Source organism: Ambystoma mexicanum, chromosome 4p (genome assembly GCF_040938575.1).
Source record: "Ambystoma mexicanum isolate Mex_15411 chromosome 4p, UKY_AmexF1_1, whole genome shotgun sequence".
Taxonomy (NCBI): domain Eukaryota; kingdom Metazoa; phylum Chordata; class Amphibia; order Caudata; family Ambystomatidae; genus Ambystoma; species Ambystoma mexicanum.
The window spans coordinates 1,038,120,449-1,038,142,767 of NC_090927.1; positions in this window are offsets into that span (position 1 = coordinate 1,038,120,449).

Consider the following 22,319-nt stretch of genomic DNA (forward strand, 5'->3'; position numbering starts at 1 on the left):
GACCAGGCCCCACAAGAATTTGTACAAGAGTTAAAACTGTGCGCAGACCACCAGGAGGTCCGCACAGACAGTAGGGAGTTCATCAATACATTCTTTCATGCACTCCCTAAATACATCATGACCCAGCTGTTGAGGGACTTTCATGAGCAGAGATCACTAGACTGGGTCATTGAACTGGCAACTCGCATTTATGAAGTGCAGAAACCATTAGAAAATAAAAGTACCAATAAAAAACCCAAACCAACCAGCACCCCTGCTGCTGCTAAGGTGGCAGAGTTGAAGGTTACCCCCATTTAAATCTGGAAATGGGGAGGCCTAAGAATATTCCTGTGCAAAATCCTCCTAACCAAAGACCCAGAAGGCCCTCGGGCCAATCCCAAATAGGTATTCAGGGAGGTAACCCCACAAATGAGACCCCTAACTCCCCTGACTATATCAGCCCCGTTACAAGGGCAGCAGACCCATCCTGGGCTATGTGTGGACTCCCCCAGCCCAAGCGGGGGCGCCAACCAGGCAGTTGCCAACCCAGGAAACTTCCCTCCTAACTTTCCCCAGGAGGGCAGTAATCCCCCAAAGGCCGGGTTGAGTTTCTTTCCCCGGTACCCGCCAAACATCAACCTCCAAAACAACCCTTCTTTCTTTCCCCACTTTGCTGAGCCCAGACAGCACAATCCAGGAGAGGGGAGGCCAAGGGTGGAGGGGTACCAGCACTATCCCAACCAAGGGTATCATGGGAGAAGGGACAATTACCCTTCCTGTGATGAACCTATGATGGACCAGAGAACCCCTTACCAGTCAGAGCAGGTGTCCCAACTGGAGCGCCAGGTCCAGAACTTGTCTCAGGATCTGGGTCACATTTTGAGGGCTCAGCAGAACCCTCAGATGAACATGGCGACTCAGAACCCCTCAAATCAATGGTCTGGTACTCCAGAGCAATGACGGGGAGAGAACCTCGACAACCCACTGGTTCCAAGGGAGGAGGCACAGGGGGAAGGGAGTGTAAAGCCTTAGAGGAAGCGTCCTTCCCCACTTGTGAAAAGCCCCTGAAAACCCAGGAACCGGAACCAAAATCTCCTGCCTCCGAGAGTCTTCAACCTAAGGAACAGAGGGCAAGTAGGAGAAATAAAGAGCCTAAAAAGACCCATTTTGTGGAGGAGGTTAGAATCTTCCAATTTGAAGGAGAGGGGTCCTCAGAGAATTCTGGGAAAAGGATCTTCTCCTTCAGGGATGGGGGAACTCTTCCCAAAGAAAAATGGGCCCCGAGAGATCCTGATCCAGACTGGGTAGATGTGGGGACTGAGTTAAAACCGTCCATCATTGAACCCCAGAATGACCAGCCAGAAAATAACCTGGCTCAAACCAATTCCGGTGACTGTTTCCAAAATGGGTGTGGCGGGGGCTGCCCAGAATCAGAACCAGGGGAGTTCAAAACTCCCCCAATATCCAACTGTCCCATTTTTTTTTGCAGATTTCCAAGCTCCTACACCGGGTCATGCACAAACCTATTCTGGGGACTGCCACCAAAAAGGGGCAGGGGTGACCCAGAAACAGAGAAAGAAGATTTCTTAGCTCCCCAAAGCCATTCTGAGGACTGTCTCCAAAAAAGGGGAGACAGACCCAAATCAGAAAAGGAGGAGCCCGAGACTCCTCGAATCACTGAGTGTGAAATTGCTTGCTCAGAAGCCCAAACCACCCCACTCCATGTTGAGGACCGGCTCCTACAAGGAGGGGGGAAAACCGGAACCAGCAAAAGAGGTCCCCCAAACCTCGCCAACCACTTCTGTTGACTGCTTCTAGAAATGGGGGGGAGCAGCCCAGAACAAGAACAAGGGGAGCCCGAAACTCCCCAAATAGCGGTGTGTCAAAATTCTGTGTCAGATTCCTCAACTCCAACACCGTCTATTGACCCAACTATCCCGGTGTCAGAGTCACAGATAAGTCAATTGACCGTCCAGCTTACCAAGAACACCAATTACCTTTGCCCCTTGGAGGAGAAGGAAGGTAAATTCTACACCTCCATTCAGGTGCAAGGGCAATGTGCAACTCCAGCACTGGTGGACACTGGATCCCAAGCAACTTTGCTGTCAAAGAGGATCTTTGAGTAGCTAAATTCAGGAAGGGGGTAGAGATACCAAATTCCTGGATAGCTCGAGAACGTTCACGGGAAGGAAATTCCTGTTGAAGGGTCTGCAGAGCTGGAAATTAAAATTGGGTGACATAAAATGAAGCACCCGTTCCTAGTTGTGGTGCTAGAAGGAACCGCTTGCCTATTAGGGAATGACATCCTCCGCAGGCTGTCTCCCTAATAGATTGTGTGAATAAGGTACTCTGTACCCAGAGTCAAAGGCCAATTAAATTAAAACAAAGCATCAACCAAGTTAGTCTCAATGGCACATGCCACATGCTTGAACAAAAACTGGACCAAATCAGGTTCTACTTCCAAAATAATTACATACCTGACGTCACCGTCATAGCTGTGGGACAACCAAATGGTGACGAGAATTCTTCTCCATTTCTGCATATCAGCCTCCCTTCCAGTCTCAAGTGGTATTCCACCCTGGAAGGGGATACATTGACATTTTATACGAATGTACAGTCAGAAAGACCCAAGTCCATAGCCAAAAGTGATATCAAGCCATCACAAAACTTAGCTGGCATTCTGAAAAAGGGTGAACAGCTCTTCCTCCCAATTCAGTTAAATGATGGGAAGGAGTCTGTCCTTGCCCGAGTTGACTTGAATAACGAAGAAAGCTTCATCAGCAAACTATTATTCAAAAAACTCCCAAAGGACCAGACCCTATCCGCTGTAGAGTCAGTGCAGCAATGGGTTTGGACCTGGAAACGCCCCGTTCCAAACATCCTCTGCTTAGCAGTTGCATGATCAAAATTTCTAGGGATGACAAAAGCATAGTACATACTTGTTGGGTTGTGTCAGGTGTTCCTTCCACCTTTTATATGAGCAGTGACCTCCTCAGCCAACTCAAGATTAATTTGGACCAGAGTTATTGCCAAGCCCAGTCCCAACTGGAGAGCAAATCTCAGGGTCCTGGCAAACCTAAAGAAAGCCTTCCAGTCAGCACTAGTGCTACGGTAGGAAATGGGATTTCAGAAATGGAGGAGAGGTGACAATCCCTGGCCTCACCTACAGAGTCCACCTGCTAAAACCATTAGTAAACATTGGGGGGGCATATTGCCAATTGTTAGGAAATGCAAGTGTCTTTCCCACTGCTGAGATCCCCCGAAGATGTGTTGACACAGTAGTGGGAAAATGTTCATAACCGTGTTATGTTTTGTTTTCTAGGATTGGCACTAAAATCCCAACAATTACCAAGGAGGACCACTCGGGGACCGGGAGGAAAAACCCAAGGAATCCGGAGTATCATCCCATCCCAACCCCAACAGGCGAGGAGAGCGTGTCGCCTCTATCGCTGGTGGGAGAAGCAACTGAGTTTTTCCACATGGACAGAAAAGAACTTCCCAATCACCCGACTCCCTCTCGACTCGAGGTCAAAACGTGTTGGGAGGCGGGATTTGTGGGATGTATTGACCCACTCTGCTATACTATGTGGCACCACTCTGCTATCTATGGTGCAAGAAACAGCAACACAGCAGCAAAAACCTTGTGCGTGCCAAAACCTCCAAAACCACATTTTCGACACACAAAAAGATGTCTGCACAACCTGCCACCCATGCTGAATGTGTGGTGGAATAGAGCACATGCTGAAGAACTGTGCCAGTGGGCTCCATGACAAGCAAACATAGAGTGCAGAGGGAGAAGCAGCGCTGTTCCAGTGAAACTCAAAAATGTGCCTGTAAATGACATTTTCTTTGCTGCTGAGACTCCAAAATTCCTGTACATAACACTTCCCAAAACTCAAAATCTTGCTTGGCACTAAAATTCATTTAACCTAAGAAAGCACTGTGAATGTACAAGGTCCTGAAATGTTAAGAGCAATACACCTCCTCAGCAAAACTGGATTGCCTGTTAATGACAGTTCCTGTCAAAAATCTGTGTGCAGACACACTGGGATACCAGTGAATGACAGCCCCTGTCAATTAGGCTCTGATTAATCTTCAAAGTGGTCTAAAACTAAACGTCTGCCAGATTAGCAATTATGAAAGGAATGATTGCTGAAAGGAACACAGATTTCAGTTGTGTTTGATCCCACAGGCTTAAATCTAAGAATGTAAAGTACCTATGTCATCTGATGCAATAAGTTTGTTTTCTGCTGGATTTCAAGTTAAAACAATTAAGAATAAACTAGCCTGGCTGGGCCTGCCAGAAGTTGGAAAACCGGTTTCCACCAACGGGAGGGCATTCCTCTCAGCAGATACTCATGACATATGATAATCGTGGGGTAGGACAGACTTTTGTCTGCAGCCAGGGACTGAACAATGGCAGATTCTCCAGGCCAGGAAAAGGACGTGTGAAGAGGTCGTAAACTTGGCTTGCTGAAGAAAATCCCAGGGGAGGGGGCTACTTCTTGAGCTCCAGAGAGAGACACAAGGCTGACCATTGTCTGCTGAAAATCTGTAATGAACAATTTTTAGAGACTTATAACTCACTATCAGAAATGGAGAAAAATATTAAACGGGCAGATTTGTTACTCTAATTTTTGGTCCTACATTGCAAAACGTAGTGGAACTATGTAGCAAGTTTTGAACAGGAATTGCAATATATGTGGTTTTATGGGAACTGTATTTAAGGTAGAAGTGTTAAACTTTGCACACACATCCTATATTTGTATACATTTGGAGAAAGTTTGAAAATGTTTTCATGGAGAAATGAACAAAATGCTGCAAAAAGGTGAAACGAGGTCTCACAGCTGTGGGATTTTGAGGAACAGATACTCCATAATATAAGTAATCCTTGTATGTGATTTTCATAGAGGTTACAAATCTGTAAATATGTATTTAGGACAAAATTTGATTTTGATACTAGTGGCTACGGGAGGTTTCTAAGGATTGTAAAAACCAAACCATAAACATGACATCATCTGTCCTTGATCCAATCACTTGTGTGCAAGGTGGAGATGAGGCTCTAATCCAATCCCAGTTCACAGGGGCATTTTAGTTAAGCCGGCCCATACACCAATTTTTGTGATGTAATTTAAAAGGATGAATAGAGACAGCTGACAACACATAGGGAAACTCTCTCTTCTGATTCCAGCGAAACACTCTGATCCAGCATTCAACATCCAGCTTTTAACATAACATCCTTCCAGATCCAGATGCCAAGGACCAGGCCAAGCAATAGCTGAACCATTTTCAGCAGGGCTTCAATCCCCAACTTATCCCCACAACCCAGTGTAGCGCTGTGGTGTTGGAAAGCATCCGGAAACTAGCATCCTGAAACTATCTGGCTTGCTACCATAAATGCTTGCCTGGTGAACTCGCAATCCCACTGAATTGAATTATCCAGAAACAAGAAGGGCAAATCCTGTGCAGTTCTGGTGACCGGCCTAGCTGATCCAGTCCCGCTCCTGATGTGCTGCCTTTCGCTGTTAGTCCCGATCCATTGACCAGAATCTTGATGGGCCAAAAATCTTAAATCCCAGTGGATTGTGAGTATTAACAGGACGCTAGAGAACTATTATATACCTTGAATTATCTTGTTCCACCCTAATCTCTGAATTATCTTTACTTCCATAACCAGTAACAGTGTCAAAATCTTTAGTGCTATACTATTCTGTTTATTACTAAGCATCATTTTCATAGTCATTTTTATTTGTGTAACTCTGATCCATAAATCCCACTTCGAGTGTTTGGACTGGTACTGCCGGAGAAAGTGATGGGGATCTGTTACTGAAGTCATGAATCAGTCTCAGAGCTTACTTTATCCCAACTTGGTTGCCTAGTATGAACGCTCTAGTCTTGAGTAAAAGCAGAAGACATATTTAAACGGATGTTCTTGTCCAAATTCGAAACAGTGTGATTGACTCATTATATCAAATATCGCATATGTAAACGTTTGCCGTGAATTTCCGTTTTGCAAAAGATTTACACTTGTGAATCGCTTTTAAATTATTTCCTACTTGGCCTTTGAGATTCAAAATGTTTTCTGTTGATTAAATCATTACTTGTGCTTACTTGCATCTGTTCAAAGCGGCTCCCATAGAAATGTATAATAATTTAAGCATTTTTGACCACATTTAGGGCCTCATTACACGGTAGGCGGTGAACCATGGCGCTATTAGTGCCATGGTTCATGCCGGTAAAATACCGGCACCGCCTTGGTGGAAAGGGGAATTACCGTCCCATTCCAAGGTTGATGGGGCGTTAATTCCCCCTTCCACCATTGCCCTTCCCCATTCCCATTTTTGCCCCATAGGGCTCTATGGGAATGGGGAAGGCGCTAATTACGGTACCGCAAATTGCGCCTGCAAAAAGCAGGCGTTAAATTCCCCAACCTGCAAAGGGACCTCGTAGTAAGGCGGTAAGGATTTACCGGTACCGGTAAAATACCGGTACCGGTAAACCCTTACCGCCTACCGTGTAATGAGGCCCTTAGTGTTTTTGTTCAGCCATTTACAAGCTAAACTGACAGTTGAAAAGTCAAATCCGTTTTCTCTTGTGTTTAAGGGGGTGGGGGGTGTTGGGTGTGATATTCTGTTGGTTCTGTATTATTCCTGAGTACTTGCTCTCTCCTCACATCTATTTAAATTGCCTATTGGTGGGTTTAGGGCTGTTGCAGGGGGAACCTCTAACCATCTAACCATAGTGCTATCTGTTCCAAACCAACCCAAAAGTATTATTTTCTTTGCTGCATTCTTTTTGTGTTCATTACCTGAATCCCAGTGCATTAAAGATATTATTCATTGTTCTTGTCACCCATTGGTGAGTGTTGTTACCTATTAAAAATATATTGTTTTCAATTCTAACTAAATAAATAAATATTTACCTTTGCAAACTAGCCTGATTCCTGGTTCAGTGTAACCTGGGGGTGTTTTGAGAAGGGTGTGATATGAGTGGTATATCAATCAGAATATCGAACTTATAGATAAAAATAAATAAGGGTTTAATTTGCACACTAAAAGCTGGCCGAGACTTGGGTGTGTGCCTGATTGAAATCACTTACAGCTTGAATGTGACATTTTTCTGTGAGTGTTTTTCAATTGTGCCCAAAAGTGAGTGCCACAATCAACCCAGCAGCCATTTCTATTACCACCATATAGTAACTTCCATCTGTGCAATTTAGGGTGCTATTAAATTCCAGGGGCTTCATTACATTTGTGCCGGTGCAGAAACATTTGTGCCAGTAAGCCTACCGGCACTGTTGTTTCCGGACCTGCACACTATAGGTTTGTCTGCCGGAGCCACTGTGCCAATAGGGCAGACCCCACCGGACACAGCGGCCATGGTAAGCAAGCCGTAACAAGTCCGGCAGCATCTCACCGGTAGTACTGGCAGGGTTACCAGCAGACTTGTAATGAGGCCCATGTGATGAGCTCACTAGTAATCAAGAAATTCACTAGAACATAGGGAAAGTCGTCTTGCGGAATGAAACCAAGGAAACACTCTAAAAAGATATGGAACCTTTCTTCCTTGCCAAGTAGGAGTTGTTATAAGCCTCTGCAGATTGTAATAGATCAATGGTGTATGGGGAGCAGTGGTGCCAACATTACCATGCAGGGTCACAGAGCCTATCATTTTAATGTGTACAGTGCCGCCAGGGCATAATCAACCTGCCCCTGCAACCTAGACTCTACTCCCTCTCGCTCACTTTCTGCGGAAGCCCATATGGAGGGGCCACCCGGGAACATCTACAACTTTACTCAAATCAAGAAGAGTGCCTCTCCCTATCTATACAGAATCTCAGAAGGCATTGCAGCACTCAATTGCTTCCAGTCAGTCTGGCATCTGAAGGATTTTGTCGTTTTTAAGAGCTCTGGCCCAGGGAGGAACAGTCCAGCCAGCTCTACCCCTGGCAGCTTTGATCCACTTTGTGGTCCGAAGAGAGAAGGCAAATCATGGGTAGACAGACAGAGATGATAAAGATCACACCACAATAACCTAGAGAGATAGAGGGAAATCACAGAGGGAGGATGCCATGTCACCCGGAGACCAAGCAAATGGCAGGCGTCTGCAGAACCTAACACAACATAACTTAATGTACACCTAATGTATAAGAGAGAGAAAACATGAGGGAGAGAGAGAAGTAGAGTGCACCAGCGATCATACCAGGGCATCGGTGGACCATGAAAATGAAAGTGGTGCATGTTGTACATCCCTGCAACTTAACATAACATAATGAACATAGAATGTATACAGAACACAGCGGAGTAAGCAAAATAAGAAAGGGAGGGATTTTGGCAGCTCAATAGTGGTTTACCGTCTCGATGGTGATTCCCAGGAACAATGCTGAGTTCTCTTCTTCTTTGCCACATTCACTGGCACAAGCTTGGTAGGAAGTATTTTGGGGTGCTTGAGCTAATATATAGGCACCACGCAATTCAATGTCCTGGCTGCAGACACAGTTGTATTCTAATCACAGTTATCTTTGTTCTTTGCGGTATCTCTTGACACCCCACATGTGTGCAATGCCAAAGTCAGCTTCAGTAGGGGGCGACATGGGCTCAAGTGTAATTGTTTGCTGCTAATCACTGCACTGAAACTACTGTATGGAAAAGTAGCCCTATGCATATTTTCATCATACTGTAACTGAAACCATATGCTCTGGTCTGCAGTATGTCATTTCCGGTGATGTTTATTATAGGCTCTATTCCATATCTGCCAATATGGGTTGCAAATACGTTGAGATGCGGTGACCAGAGATTCTTGAATTCCTTTATTTTGTTTGGTTTATGGGCAGAAGGAAGCCTGAATGTGGCTGTGCAGAATGGCAAAGTGCAAAAAAGTGTCTGTTTGTTTATGAAGCGATGCATTACATTGTGATCGTCTGATCCAATGTGGAAGAATACCATTCATCATGGCTAAAGTATATGTGATGATACTGACTTGCATCTGGCATGGTGTAGGGGAGTTCCTGTCCTCAGACATTCAGCAAATATGTATTTTATGCACAAGAATAACTTTAAAGAAATTCTACACTGTCAGCATCACTATCATGCGGAATTGTACAGCTTTGTTGACTTGCTGTTTTACTTCAATGCATCATTTCTCATGTGCTGATGCCATTTTTTTTGCTACTTAAATATTTGTTGCTACAACAGTTGGAATACTGCAGAAGTGTCCTGCTGAGAAAACTGTCTCCACCTGTTCATCCCTTGCCAGAGTGTTTGTTACTGAAAGCAGACGGCAATCTGCTGGTGAGCTGTAAATAACAGCTCTTTTTATAGCATAATGCGACTCAGTTACATGAAATCCAAGGACAAATGCGAACGAATCGTTCTGATGACATGTCTCAGTGAGCTCTATCATTTTGGACCAAATACATTTTACAGTTTACAAAATGTCCTTTGATAGGCCTGTGGTTTCCACTCTGAGTGCGTTACACCCCTTATCTTGCAAAGAGCAAAGCCAATCACTGTCTTTTGGAGTCGTTTCTTCACTGATTCCACAAGCATTTAGGACATTGGAATTTAGATATGTGTAAGTATGTTTAGACAGGTGTGAATCAGGATGTTCTGTTACCACCCTTTCCCATGATCATTGTAGAATTGCTGTGTTACTGACTTAGTACTTTACCCCGATACAAAGGCCAGGACTGCACGCCCTGCACCTGATTTATTCAGCACAGACTGCCCTCTCAAGTATTGGTGCTGTGGTCTGCAACATGTGGCTATCCTGATTTTATAGACCACATGTACATGTTCCATGACCCCTCACCATTGAATATGCTGGCTAAGGCTGACAGCAGATATAACCCACTACCCCTGGAAAGACACACGCTTCAGATCGCTGAAACAGCTTCACAATCCGTGCTTAATGTTATATCACATAAAAGGGACAAGAAGGACCCCGATATTAGGCAATTTTTTCATGGTTTCAGGTTTGCTAGACAGGTCTATGAGTGCTAAGGTTTGATAAAACAGGGACATGGCATTCTCCACTATGCAGTAATCATAAATATGCCAGTTTTGCCAAAGGTGGTCCTCTTGTCGTTTGAAGAAACAACTGTCACGTGCCCAAGAGCACAGCAGACGACAACCACCAACTCTGTAGTTAGCAGCTTTTCATATTGTGCTTCGCATACATGGAAATAAAATACTGCAGGGGCGCCCACTACAAAAAAGTTGTTCTCTAATTAACCAACATGTAATGCTGTATTGGGTGTACATGAAAAATATGAACTGTAGGGCCAACTGTTCAGAAAAATTGTTGGAGTCATTAATTGATTAAAAAATGTATCCTCATTGTTTTTCTGGCCAAAGTATCCCACCGCTTCAGAAGCTTCCCAACCCAAACCCTAAAACCCCACCATCCAACCCCACAGATGCTCATTCAAAGACACGGCCACATGTCCATTAAGGAGTTCATTTGAAGCCTTTAGAAACCTTTGGAAACCACAACAACTGTGATATATTTGGGAAGAGGCAACGTCTATGGTGCCTCAGCCTTAATCATCCACTAAGTGAGGATGAATTAAAACAAAAATGTACTAAGGTCAATGCCCAGATGGGTCTTAAGTGAATGCTTTGTTTTTCTCTAAGAAAAATCAGAGGAGGGGAGGCAAGAGAATTCCAGTGTGGGGTGCAGAGGTGGTGGACAGGCGGATGGGATAGCAAGGCACTATAGGCAAAAAGTGTGTGTTGCCTCCTCAGCCATGCTGTAATTAAGGAATAGTGCACTGGAACACTGCTAAATGTGTTTACAAGGGACTTTGTGGGGTAATCATAAACTACAGAGCTGGAAAGACAGAGGTGTTACTATTACCAATATTACAGGTACAACCATAAGTAACCTGTACTTGAAATATTGGCCAATACACCATGCACCTTTTGCCCCTATACCAGACCTTTAGTTTTGGTGAGTAGCCTCTGCTTTGTGTGCAGGGCCAGCACATGCAGATGTGGGTGGTAGCAGTCGAAATGTGAGTAGTCTCTCAACCTGTAGGCACTGTAACAGCTTCAAGCCCTGCACTCTCTTCCACGTTATGAACAGAGTGTATATACAGTATGTGTAGCACGAAGCTTAGCAAGGTGCAGCATAACAATAGTCGTAACAGAACTGCATATGTGAGCGTCTGTGTCGCCTAGAAACATGAAATAACCACACAATATAATATAATCACACGTTTTTTGTATTAATTATGTTATGGTTTACAATTGAAACCTTTCACAATTTCAAACACATTCAGTAGCACACAGTGATTACATTCAAAACGAAAAAACTGCACATCAATAAGTTAAGTAAACAAGCATATCATTATTATGCAAGACGTGTTTCAATCAAAATTATTTAGAAAAAAGAAAGAACAAATGTCATAATTATTTTGCCTGTTAATTCCATTTTACAAGCACATTCAAAATGGATGATCACGTAATGAGGAGTCAATCCTTTTATATGAGATAGGAAACAGAAAGTAGGCTATATTCTCAAAAAGAAATATCAAACTAAACAATATAATATTTATAACTGAAGTGAACTGTGTCCATTGCAACTAACAATTTAATAGCGTATTTACCGAAACGTATCCAATAGACCAAACATATTATGGGCCTCATCACGAATTGGGCAGTATCCGTGTGCATATACCGCCAAGCATTATTTGCGTTAACGCCATGATTTGTGGAGCAAACAAGGCCCCATCACGACTCGGTGGGCACGCGCACATGGCTCAGACGTTAACCCTAATACCGTTCAGCAGTAATATTGCCTGGAAACCCGAAAACACAGCAAACATTGCATTAGTGCCGGCGGCAAACGCTAATAGCGTACGCTACTAGTGCGCGCTATTAGCGCCATGGGAAATGCGTCACCACCGGAATGGGAAACAAACCGGTGGCCATTTTGGAAATCACAATCCACCTATAATCGGAGCCCCTCTTAAGCCATCCACTCCAACAAATATTAGAAAATGTGCCAGGAGCGTCTGAGGGGCAAGTCTGCCCTGGATAGTCTGCGCAAGCCCAAGTTCTAGGATTTTGACCTTACAATACTGATGGAGGAGGTGATTTCCCACCAGGATCAACTATGTGGTCCCCAACAGAAGAAGACCGGATCTGGGCAGACATCAGCAAGAAGGTCACTGTGGTGGGGCATGTGGCCAGGGATGGCGAGGACTGCCACAAGCGACTTGAGGACCTGCAGGTCCATGTCCGGGCCTCTTGGTACAGGACAGGAGTGAGAGCATGGTGACTGGCGGAGGTCCACCACCACCGAAGCTGGCACCATGGGAATAGCAGTTCACCCTCATTGACATGGCATCCATCGAGGGAGTAGGAGGTGTGGAGACATGCAACGGCACCCAGGAGGCTGAAAGTGAGTCGAGTCATCCCCCTTACAAATAGCATTGTGAATAGGCCACTACCCCATCCCCAGTCTGAATACATGACAGCCAGGCACTGTGAGTGAGTGCAGTGCATGGGAGCGATCACAGGCACCCACGCCAGCACACATGTCCCAGTTCACCTAGGCAACCCCTGTGATCCAGATAAGTGGGTAGGGCAGCCAATGGACACATGCAAGCACCATGCTACATCAAGCTACACACATCCATGACGAGAGCACAGCATTGTCAGGTGGGCATATGCATCATATGCATGAAATGGCTAGGCCAACAATTCCAAACAGTGTCTCCCTCATGTAGCATGCCCCAGTAATACTGACCCATTGCAAAAACAAAGCGGGCCAGGCCCAAGCATGAGGGAAACTGTCCTGTACAACCCCCAACCGCCTCCCCGAACTGAAATGCATGAACAAATATGTGATGGTCTCTGTCCTCATGCCATACCCTATGTTCCCTACAGGCGTGCAGGCATCATCCGAGGCCAGCGTGGATGACGAGGAAGCAGGCCCATCCCAACATGTGCCCAGACATGCCTCCAAAGCACCACCACCCCACGAAGGGCCACGGCAGAGGACCCACCCCACCACAGCAGTGTCACACCACCTCAGCGCACTTAAGCAACCAGGGCCTCACCACGTCGGCGCACCCAAACCACCATGGCCTCATCACCCAGGCACACCCATGCCATCAGGTCCGCTTCACCAAGCCGGTCCTACCAGGATTTTTAAGTGGCCACGAGTGCAACCACCCCAGAGGAGGCAGCATCATCCAGTGAAGTGCAGCAGGCTAGATCTGTCTTGACACCGATACACAGTCCTGTGAAGAAAATGGTCACACCCAAAGGGACCCCTGAGCATGTGGAGACTCTCAGCCACAGTCCACAGGTCCGTGCATGCCACATCAAAGTCATCAGCAATACGATTAGCAGGGCCACCAAGTCCATGGCATGTGACAACGCACACACACATAAGGTCATGGAGGCATGCACTGAGGCCCTCACATGGTTTGGCCAGCGAGTCCACACATTGTGTGAGGGGCAATCTGCACATGCAGAAGAGATGCCCATTTGTTTTAGTAAGTGTCCATTTATTCAGACACTTCACCCGAGTGGCCCCTTGCCACCCATTTGTTGAGTTCTGAAGCCAGGATCAATTGACTACTTTGATCATCAGTATCACAAACAATGTCAGGGCAAAGGCAATTACAGTCACCTGCACAGTAACGTAGAGGTGGAAACCTTTTGCAAAAGGTTAATCAGACATACATGTTTAGGGTTTAACCCAGTTGGCAAGGTTCACACTATGTATGAACGTTGATTCCCCAAAGTATCATAGACAGGCTTTGAATCCTGAAGCCATTGCTACTACAGGCAGCGACTTGTGCCTGAATGTGTACCTGCTTGAGAGGATGCCTACCTCACAATACCCTCACACTTGCACCATGATTGTGTTGTGAGCCTGCTCATGATGGTGTGTGTGCTTCCACACACATTGCAAGCAAATGAGCCACCAAATTGTGACTGTAAACATCACCCTGAGGCTGTGTACAATGTGTACCAAAGATGCACTTGGTCTTAAATAGTGTCAAGATATATCTGTGATGTGGCCATTTCGGCTGACAAAAAGAAATTAAACATAGAAACATTTTTGACAGCTACATTACTCTTTCTCTGCATGGACATGGTGCTGCATAGTTGTGCATGGTTCTTATGATGGTCCTGTTTTATAACATAAACAAAAATAAAAATAATCACTTATTCTTCCAAAAATAGAATCTGATAGGATTATAGTTTTGATTTGTCCGTGGATGTAAAGGACAATGGAGCTTGTTACAACCTTGCTGGTATCCTGGCTGTAAATCTGTGAAGATACCGGCAAATGGAATTTTTGTTATTTGCACTCGGTCCAGCATTATTACCGCCAGATTATGAGTGCCGGTATGCAGTGTTAGTTCCCATTCCATGGAGTCCCATAGGACTCTGTGGGGGACTTTGCCAGTATTACAAGTGCCGATATTACCGGCACCTGTAGATTCTTGCCGGTAGGGTGGCAGAATTACCTCTTAGCATACTTGTAGTTTGCTGATGTGGAAACGTGCCGGTATACGTTAATATCAAAATGTTAATTCCACACCGGCCAACTTGTAATGAGACCCAATGTCTTAGAGGTCATGACATGTTTGTACACTACCTTTTGTAAGTACATTACATATGAGGAAATACTTGTGGCTGAAGGTTCATTTAACATGGTTCCTTACACCGCAACAAGGTATGGACATTCCATATAATTTAATACTAGATTATGATGCTTGGTAGCAATTCCAAATCTCTAAACAAACTTTGCATATATACCCAGGGGAACTTGGTGTTGAATACTGGTGTTTACAAGGGCCCTACCTCAGGGAGGTATCACAATTCTCAGAACTATAAAGATCATATCCTGCTGCCTCTGGAAGAGCTCACCTTAGAATCTCGGACTCAAATGGCAGTCAGACATTCCTCAAACTGGGATGCTTTTTATGTAGGTAGAACCTTTGTTTTGAATCATGCTGATCTTAATCCTGGCACTATTTGTAAAAAACATGAGACAAACAGAACATTCAAGCCACTCATATTTGTCAAAGACACCAGCTTGAGGTTGGATGAACGCCAACGTTTTGGGGTTTTAGCTACAACTAAAGAGGGAATTCCTTTCCTATGTTTTAAATGTTAGAATCAATGAGCCTGGCTTTTCCTAATCTAGTGCACACTGTCTTGGGGAGATAGCATCCGGCTTGCCTCTTAGTTCACTCACACTCTTGGACATATAGTACTCAGCATGCTCTTCGGTTCCCTCACATTATCAGGGATATAGCACCAAGCTTGCTTTTTGATTTCTGAACTAAAGGGATTTCACACCCATTATGGTTTTTGATCTTCTTCCTGAATGTGTAAATCCCCTTGGCACATATAGCCTCACCCAAAGGTCATGGGCTAAATTCCCAGGTTCATTGGTGTGAGGGATGAACACAACTGCCAGCAACAAGGTTTTACCGCCCTTGCCTTGAGGATTACATTAGAGGAAATAATGCCATGTCCACGGTACTACTGTTGGCTTAACAGCAAGAATGTCTTACTCTTGCCGGGTTGTTTGCAGGCTGAAGTTATTATAACCCACCAACCCATGGTCATGGTTTTGATATTCTCTAGCAGTAGAGTTACAGCTCAGAGCAGGTCTATCATTCCACTTTGTGTGGTTCTCTGACTTCACCTCCCCCCTCCTGAAGAGCGTCTTGATTTTGGCATTTTGTATCCTCACCAGGGCTCGCGTATTGGGCTGTGGGTTGTCCCGAGTACTCTGTGATGTGACTGGTTACTCCTCTCCTTCATTTGCAATGTGTCTTGAAGTTTACCCTGCCATGGTTTGTCTGTGATCCTTGCTGTCAAATGTCCTCCTGGCTTGAGAGCTACAGTTACAGATTACCCTTCTTCTCATATGTTCTGATGGGCTTTCTGACTAGCTTTCCATGCATCCCTGGCTGAAGAATCCCTCCAATCTCTACATAATGTCCTTCCAATGGGACTTTGTCACAGCATATCATTCCAATGTTTGTATGATGAATTCAATCAATAAGCAATTACTCATCAATAGCCAAGTGGTATATAAAATAGCAAAACTAGGATTATTGGAAAGTCAAACAGTGTAAAGAAAGCTGACATTTCTGTATATTCTGTAACTATCAGATTGCAAGAAAGGTTGAGATAAAAGTGAAACAATAATATGTTTAAAGATATACATCAGCTTATAAATTAACCCAGCCCAGAAATTGCCATCGGAGAAGGACAACGACTGTACATATGAAAATATGTTTGTAAATGTTTCAAATGTATGACCTGTTCCTTCATATTTCGCATACTTGGGATGTCACACTGTAACCTGTCTTTTAAGATTGTGTTTCTGTTTAATGAGTGGATGTGGTGGTGGGTCGGGGACTTTAAATGGAAATGGTTACTCGGGGAATAGAGGGATCATGGGCTCATGGGAAATGCAGCTGGTGTCCTAGCATCCTTTGATGCTATGGGCCTCATTACGAATCAGGCGTTAAGAGTTAATAGCGCCGTAAACGGCGCCGACCCTTAACGCCTGATTCCGTGGTCCCTTTGCGTCATGGTGAGTTTAACGCCTGCTTTTTGCAGGCGTTAAAATCCATGGCGCTAAGGGACCATGGTGCTAATTACGCCACCATAATTTACGGTGGTGTAATTAGCGCCTTCCCCACTCCCATTATGCCCTATGGGGCAAAAATGGGAATGGGGAAGGGTAAAATGGGAAATGGGGATTTACTGCCCCACTCACCTCCTCACACCCATGAACATGACTGCCATAAGAGTCAAAAACGCAGAAAGTCACTCACTATTTGGACAGTCCCCAGGAGGACCAGTGACTGGCGTATGAGAAAAGATATTTTCTTTGACAGCCATTCAAACCTTATCCAATCAATATCTTTATGGATCAAGGTGATTCAACATTGGTTATGGACCCAAGTGCCTCTATGGATGATGTTGACTAATGCTGTGAAACGATTGTGCTGATGTCATTGGTGACACCACAACATGGCAAAGTTAGTGACAAAGCACACTCGCAACCATGCACAAAGTTACACCAACACACACGTGAGCACACAAAGAACATGCTTACACAGTTCTGATGTGCAAATGTGTGAAGCACTAATGCAAGGCAATGAAGCGATGCAGAGCAAGCTTGCAGATGTTTATAGCAACTAACCCTATGCAACTACAGCAGCACATAAGGAGCCTGGATGGACCAAATACGACTAAACTATGGGACACATAGTATGGTATGATACGTAGAAATCATAGTATAAGTATAACGAAGATCACATGAGGCCACCAGCTGCAGAACCAGAGATGAGGGAAAGCAAAATCAGGCTGCACAGAACAGGAAGTCTAGGGCTCGCAGTGGCAAGCAACACATTCCAGACCTAAAACAGCAAGGGGCCATCTGCAGAAAAACTGAATAAATCCACATAAATTGCAGACCAAAAGAGCTTCATTTCGTGGCCCTCAATCACGTGATGCAGCCGAGCCAGACAATGGTGCTTCACCTGCGGTGGGAAGACAAACAATTCTCATAAACACAGACATGAAGTGACACATGGACTTGTTAACAACGGTGCAATGTTGAGTGCACACTCACAGGTAAAAGTGGTACTGCTAACAAATACATTGGGAACACAGTCATTCTCATCACCTTTAAGAGGTGCACAGAGCACTGGGAACAGAGCTGGGTCCCAGGCCTGGGGAACCAGTTCCAGCTAATCTGGGGACATAAATCCAGGGGTGGATGGTAGAGAGCAAGGGCCAATGGTAATCCTGCGACCCTGCAACAATGTATTAGATTGTTTCTTGGTGAAGGGGGAGGCTAGCCATCCAACATGCGAGGGCCAATCAACAAAGATCTAGAGGCGTTATCCGTAAGGGATACCACTGTGATCACCCACCCAAAAAGAGTGATATGTTTTCGGGGAAGAGCCCATGTTGTGATGCAAAGGGACCACAAAAAGGCCCAACACTGGCTTGGGAGGTGTGATTCTGGGAATGCTCCAATGTCTTGTATGTTACCTGTCGGTTTTTTGTAATAAACCACAGTTCTAACTTGCCTTAGGCTGAGTCCTCCATTTGTTACTGGGGGTAGAGGGGGTTGTTTTGCCTGTGAGCTGAAAGGGTAAGATCATAGTAACCCCCAGACCTCGGGCATACCTAAATCAAAAAGATGGTAGCAGAGAGATGGTTTACTACGCCCAATTCACAATGAGCCTGGAGGGCTGCGGGGTGCCTCATGGAAATCGAGTCCGGCGGGGAGTGCAACCCCGTACAAAGGCCATCGGGAGCCAGCTTGGAAATGCCCTACCCATGGTCCGTGAGGAGTCCAGGAGACCAGAAGGGTGGCATGGCAGCTTGGGGGAGGCAGTAGCCAAACAGGGTCAGTGAATCACACTGCGTTCATGGGGCAGAGGGTGTGCAGCATGGGTTTCAAGGAAGAGGGGGGCTTCGTAGGGGATGCATGTACAGGCATCAGATGAAGCAGAACCACTGGGGATTCCCAAAGGGGTTTCGAGACTATGGGCAGCTAATGCAGCAGGGCCCAGAGGGGTTTTCTGGGGGGTGCCAGAGGTAGGTGAGAGAACCACCCGAGCGTTGGGTGCATGGACAGATAGGGCATATCGTGAGGGTGTGCAGAAGCAGGGGAGGGGTGCAAAAGAATGCATAATGAAATACCAGCCAGCATGCCAGGGGGAACAGAATGAGTATTATGCTCAGGGCCAGACACCACAACAAGTACAGACACTGAACGCATGCCCACAGACACACCAGCCCATAACACAGGCACCACAAATACAAGCACTATGCACAGTATTCACAGGCACTACAGATGCCACAAATGCAGGGTAACGCACAACACACATACACGGAACAGCGAATACCGCGGATGCAGAACATCACACAACTAAATGACGAGACAGAGGCACGCACAGACTCCTTGACAACGACTCACATTAGAAAGTTGGGGGGTCACCATAGTGGGGGCAACCCATTCCTATGGAACAGACTGTCATTATATCCTCAATAGGACAGCCCACAGACAAACTTGATGTGTTCCATCCTATTGATTACACCCAACCCTGCGGAAGCACTGCACATCGGGTTGGCAATAAGTGATAAGACTGTTTTCTTTCTTGTTGACACAGGGGTGACCAAATCCTGCATCCGGGAAGGGAAATATAGTATGTCAGGCGATGCCATGAATCCTCAAATATTCTCTGGGTCATCAGAATTGGTTCTTTTTACAGAAGATATTGCAATTTCTATAGGGGAGCACAATCTATCCTGGCCCCTACTCTATTCTTCACAGACACCTGTAAAAATACTGAGGAGACACATCATGAACAGACTTAACATGACCATTTCATTCACTGACAAGGGGATAGTTTGCACCACACCAGGGATAGACCTTTGAAATGTGAGGGAAATCATTCAGGCTTATTGTGGACAAAGGGTACAGTGGGGGTGCCAGTAGATGAGGAGCTGTTCCTAATATCGGACAGAGATAATAATAGCATGGCTTCCAAGGATTCAGGGGAAAATGTGGCGCCTTCCATGCAAGTACTTATTCAGGCCTGAGATACCATTAGATGAGAAGGAAGGAACGATAGTGCCGCTAGAATTAGAGGTAGTGATCGTGAGGGGGACTGGATAGCAGTGCATGGGACAGATGACACAGGGCGACCATGGCGAGTAGTGATTGACATAGCTGAAGAGTACAGGTTAATTACAATCACAGACGAAGAGCTGTTCAAAGACAACAGATCAGATCACAAAATGGTGTTCGAGATGAGAATCACATATTGGGTAAGAATGCATTACAGAAAGGTAACACAGAGAATGGTGATGGCGCTGAAAGCACTGCCGACCTTCCCCGAGGAGGATTTGGCAAAAGTTCCCAGCATCGTATGGACCACAAGTCCCTATGAGGTGGGAATTCTGAAGAGGATAGGAGCAGTAAAGATAAAACTGAAGACAGGAGCAATTTTACAATGAGCTAAACAATAAAACATTTCAAGGGAGGCATAAAAATGTATCTATGAGAGCATTGAAGCAGTAGTGAAGCAATGCATTCTAATGCCATCACATCAGAATCACCATGCAACACAGCTGTGTACCCTCTCAAAAAGGCGACAAGGGGGTCATGGCATTTTATACAGTAATTGTGCCCTCTTATCCATATTGTAGAGCCAGAATATCCTGTAGTTCCAAACTTGTTGACAATTTTGTGTTTCTTCCCCACCAAAGCTGCCTACTTCATGGTCATATATTTGAATAATGCATTCTTTGTTATACTATTACACCCAGACTTAACTACATTTCTATATAAGAAGTGGAAACATACAAGACTTCATCAAGGGTACTGTATATCACTTTCCATATTCAAAGGGGTACTCCAAATGGACTTAGGAACTGTGCAGATGGAGAGTAGGGTTATATCGTACATAGATGTCATACTGATTTGCAGAAAGACAGAGGAACAGTGTTGAAATGATTCAGTATACATGCTGACAGTACTACCAGAAAAAGGGGTACAAGGTGGACAAGGCCAAACTACAATATTGCCAGACAGAATTGTTATACATCAGACAGATGATCCCCCAAAATGGCAGATGAGTGATACCAGAGCGGGCAGAGGCAATACGCAGGACAGCAAAACCCACAACAGTCAGAGAGATGCAGCATATTTTAGGAATATGTAATTACTGCAGGGCATGGGTATTCAATTACAGCACTTACACTATGCCCTTATTGAGCACACTGAAGGAAGCACAGAGAGGGAAGACGACAATACAGTGGACAACAGAAATGACTGAGGCATTTAACGAGCTGAAGTAAGCAATAGGCACAGCTCCAGTGTTAGGCATTCCAAATTATCAAAAGGAATTCTTCCTATTCTCATATTCCAATGGAGAGGTTATGAACGCAGTACTGCCATAGAAGACCAGCCTGGGGAACAAGCCTTTAGCCTATTACAGTGGGAAATTAGACCCAGTGATGGGAGAACACTATACATGTGAACAGGCCTTGGCTGCAGCCGCATTCATAGTGGACAAATCAGCGAGTATTACCATGGAATGCAGCACCACTCTCTGCATGGAGAGTGCTCTATCTGCACTACTGGACAGACAAAGAGCACACTGGCAACACAGAGGGCTTTGGGTAGGAAATGTTTCTATCTAACCCAGCTCTCAAGATAGTTAAATGCAGACTTGTCAACCCTGCAACATGTCTCACCGATGCTTTACAGAACGGTGACCATGCACATGATAGCACAACAAACCTAGAAGAACTCATTGACACTCACAAGGTAGAGGAGGATGCACTTGAGGGGGGAGCCGTGCTCTATATTAATGGGTCTTCAACAATTGATCAAACAATGGGGGTCAAGGAAATAAGAGGAGAACCAGGATGTTGGGAAAGACCACAGAAGCTTGTGTATAGCCAAGTATACACCTTAGAACGATGGAAAGAGGCAGTAGTAGGAAGCGAAGCACACACCCTAGTAAAAGCACTGGTAAACACAGTGCAAGGAGAAAATGACAAGTGCCTGAAAGAATGAGATGCAAATACCAAGTTGCTAAAATGGGATAACAATGAAGCTGGACCAATGCCCATAATACCACTGAAGAAACCAACATTATGTTACCAGAATGGTTGTGCAGTAAAGGTTGGAGAAAACACAGAGTGTAGGTACACATCCAGCAATGAAAGTTGGCACGGCAGTATTGCTGGACCTCTATTGGGATTTGCAGATTCAAGGCATATGTGAAGCTGCCACCCAACTGGTGTGGAGTTTGATCATTGGTGAACATTAATATGCCAGCAATGGTAGTGCCACAGAAGGATGTGAAGATAGACTACTTCCCTAAAATGGATACTAACAAGAGAAAGAAGAGATCAATAGAATTGGAAGAAAGGGGTTGAAAGAAACTGTCAGTAGAAGTGAGTAAGGTGAAAAGAGACATATATTTCTCATCAGAATCAGACGCATCACTAGATGACTCCTCACCTGAGCACAGGTTGTTCAGCAGGACAGAGATTTTTTTTCGCATCAGTGGTTCCAGCTGTGCTGACATATCCAAACGCAAAATGTTTGCAGATAACAAGATAGGAGCTGATCAGATGATAAACACTACAGTAAATGACTTCAATGCGATAAAAGAAGAGCTTTGAGCAGTAAGGTTAATGGCACTCCAGAACAGATATGTTCTAGACCTTCTCAAAGCAATGGAAAGAGGAGTTTGCGCCAAGGTCCGGAGTTCCTGATGCATGTTCATGCCTGCAAATGAAGGAGAGAATGGC